This window comes from Microtus pennsylvanicus, chromosome 6 (assembly GCF_037038515.1).
Source record: "Microtus pennsylvanicus isolate mMicPen1 chromosome 6, mMicPen1.hap1, whole genome shotgun sequence".
NCBI lineage: Eukaryota > Metazoa > Chordata > Mammalia > Rodentia > Cricetidae > Microtus > Microtus pennsylvanicus.
Genome location: NC_134584.1, coordinates 77,905,080 through 77,908,498, shown reverse-complemented (window position 1 = coordinate 77,908,498; position 3,419 = coordinate 77,905,080). Strand labels below are relative to the sequence as shown.

Sequence of the window (3,419 nt, the reverse complement as noted above, 5' to 3'; positions counted from 1 at the left end):
TTCCATTGTATAATTTTAGCTTCTTTGTCAAAATCGGGTGTTCATAGGTATAGGGATTGGTATCAGGGTCTTCAACTCAATTCCATTGGTCCAACTGTCTGTTTATATACCAAGCTAATTTCATTGATATAGCTATATGGTAGAGCTTGAAGTCAGGGATAGTGATGCCTCTGAAAGTTTCTTTCTGGTACAGGATTGTGTTTTGACCGTCCTTGGTTTTCTGGTTTTTGTATATGAAGTTGAGTATTGTTCTTTTGAGGTCTGTTAAGAATTGTGTTTAGTCTTGTTCTGTGATTCCTAGAGGCACGATCACTATTTTAGACTGAGAAAAAATTATGACATCAACATCCAAAGGCATTCTTTGTCCATTTCTAACATCCTGGCCTGCTTTATGGCGTGTCTGCTTATTTACATCAAGCCGACCAACAGCTGGGTCTTCAGTCCAATGGAATCTGCCAGTTCTGTCCTGAAAATGAAAAATTTCTTCTCCACAAAATCTGATTATTTCAATGAAACCACTATTCTGGCTTGGGTGTGGCCGTTTGGGCAGACCTTTGACCTTACATCGTTCCAAGCGATGTTCAACATCCACGGATGCCATCTCACGACAGACCGCTCACTGTACAACAAGTTCCACGCTGTCCTGATACACCACAGAGACATCAGCTGGGATCTGACCAATTTAGCTCAGCAGGCGAGGCCACGCTTTCAGAAATGGATTTGGATGAACTTAGAGTCACCCACTCACACTCCCCAGAAGAGTGGGATTGAGCACTTGTTCAACCTGACACTAATTTATTGCTGTGATTCCGATAGCCAAGTGCCTTACGGCTTCTTGATGGTGAGCACAAATCCCATTGTGTTTGAAGTGCCAAACAAAGAGAAGCTGGTGTGTTGGGTTGTGAGTAATTGGAACCCTGAGCATGCCAGGGTCAAGTATATAACGAGCTCAGCAAGAGTACTGAAATCCACACCTATGGGCAAGCATTTGGAGAATACGTGAATGACAAAAACTTGATTCCCACTATATCTACTTGCAAATTTTATCTTTCTTTTGAAAATTCTATTCACAAAGATTACATCACAGAAAAGCTTTACAATGCTTTTTTGGCCGGCTCAGTACACGTTGTCCTGGGACCCTCTAGGGAAAACTATGAGGATTACATTCCATCTGATTCATTCATTCATTCATTCATTCATTCATTCATTCATTCATTATGTGAAAGATTATAACTCTCCCAGTGAGCTGGCAAAATATCGAAAGGAAGTTGACAAAAACAACAAGTTGTACCTTAGTTACTTTAACTGGAGGAAGGAGTTCACTGTCAACCTCCCATGATTCTGGGAATCACATGCATGCCTGGCTTGTGATCATGTAAAGAGGCATCAAGAATATTCTGTTGGTAATTTAGAGAAATGGTTTTGGAATTAAAGTTTTCATAATTTTCACATTTAGTGAACTATATGAATGTGACATCATTCAAGTTCTGACGATAAGAAGCGAAACACTTTGCTTTTATGTCACAGATTATTTTTTTCACCCTCTGTTGTATATTTTGATGGAAATTTTTAAGAGCTCAGAATAAGCGATGACTCCCTTTGGTTTTAAATTATCCTGTATATATGTGATAATGAGCACTGGAAATAATTTATTCTTCCTTCTCATTTGTAAACATTCTTTCCCACATTTTATAATTGCCTGTAAAGTAAGGTTATGATTCAATTGTTTCTACACCAACCCGATCTATAATCTGTTTGGGAAATGGAAATGCATACCCTAAAATTTGAGAGATTTTCACCAAGGATTATAATGTCTAGATTCTAGCTTGCATAATGTTAACAAAGAAGGATTCGAGTCTCACTTAATTCTTAACCTCTTCGACTTCAGAGTTGAACACTGTGTATAACTGATGTTGTTTTTACCTGTTTGCCACATTTGTGAAGACAGACTTATTCATGTAGTAAATATTAAAGATATGAAGCAGAAATGTTATTAGACTTTACATTCATTTTCATTAAGTTGTTTTGCAAATGCAGACTCTCAATATCTTAAAATATCCAAGAATTTTGAGACATAGAATTTATGTGATATTTTTAACGCCTAAACACAGCTAGAAGAAGCTTTGATTGTCCCCTTTCATATCCTTAACATTGCCATTTTTGAAAAAATAAATAATTTCATCATAAAACAAGTAAAATAGTATCTGCAATACAGATAAAATACATAAATTATGCCATTTACATAATTTTAATTACTTTGTCCATTTGAAATAGTTTCCAAAGCATCAATATTTACAAGTTTTATTTTTCCATATCTTGTAATAAATGCATATAAAACTTGAAAGGTCTATCCTTTCATTTAAAAAAACCTAAACAAAATTATTACAATTGGTATATATATATTGTAAAGTGGGAACTTTCAAGGAACAGACAGTGCTAATATCTCAAAATATTTTTACTAAAAAAATTAATTAACATCATTGAAAAATCTGGGTAATTTTTATTGGTTTCAATAAAGGAACAGTTCTAGTCTATGGCTATTAATTAAAAAAAAAAGAATTGTGTTCAGATTTTGGTGGGGCATTGCATTGAATCCATAGATTGCTTTTGGTAAGATTACAGTTTTCATTATGTTGAATCTACCTATCCAAGAATGTGGGAGATTTTCCCATTTTATGGTATCTTCTTCAGTTTGTTTTTTCAAAGACTTACAGCCCTTGTTGTACAGGTCTTTCACTTCCTTGGTTAGCATTACCCCAAGATATTTTATGTTATTTGTAGCTATTGAAAAGTGTGATGTTTCTTTTTTTCCTTTTCCTTTTCTTTCTGTCTCTGTCTCTGTCTTTCTCTCCCTCCCTCCCTCCCTCCCTCCCTCCCTCCCTCCCTCCCTCCCTCCCTCCCTCCCTCCCTCCCTCTCTCTCTCTCTCTCTCTTTCTTTCTTTCTTTCTTTCTTTCTTTCTTTCTTTCTTTTTGTTAAGACAAGATTTCCCTGTAGTTTTGGTGCCTGTCCTGGAACTAGCTCTTGTAGACCAGGCTAGCCTCGAACTCACAGAGATCTGCCTGCCTCTGCCCCCCAAGTGCTGGGGTTTAAAGGCATATGCCCACACAGCCTGTTGTTTTATCTGATTTCTTTCTCAGTCCTTTTATCATTTGTATATAGGAGGGCTACTAATATTTTTGAGTTGATTTTGTATCCTGCCATATTACTGAGGTGTTTATCAATTGTAAGAGTTCCTTGGTAGAATATTTGGAGTCACTCATTTATACTATCATATCATCTGCAAATAGCAAAAGTTTGACTTCTTCCTTTCCAATATGTGTCCCTTTGTTTTCCTTTTGTTGTCTTATTTTTCTAGAGTCACCTTCAAGTACTATGTTGAATAGATATGTAGAGACTGGACAGCATTACTTTGTTCCTG

The 3,419-nt window shown here is 36.3% G+C and overlaps 1 pseudogene; it reads left to right on the top strand.

The window, feature by feature from the left end:
* Positions 1-335: 335 nt before the first annotated feature.
* Positions 336-1,432, top strand: LOC142852894 (4-galactosyl-N-acetylglucosaminide 3-alpha-L-fucosyltransferase 9-like; annotated as a pseudogene).
* Positions 1,433-3,419: the final 1,987 nt, after the last annotated feature.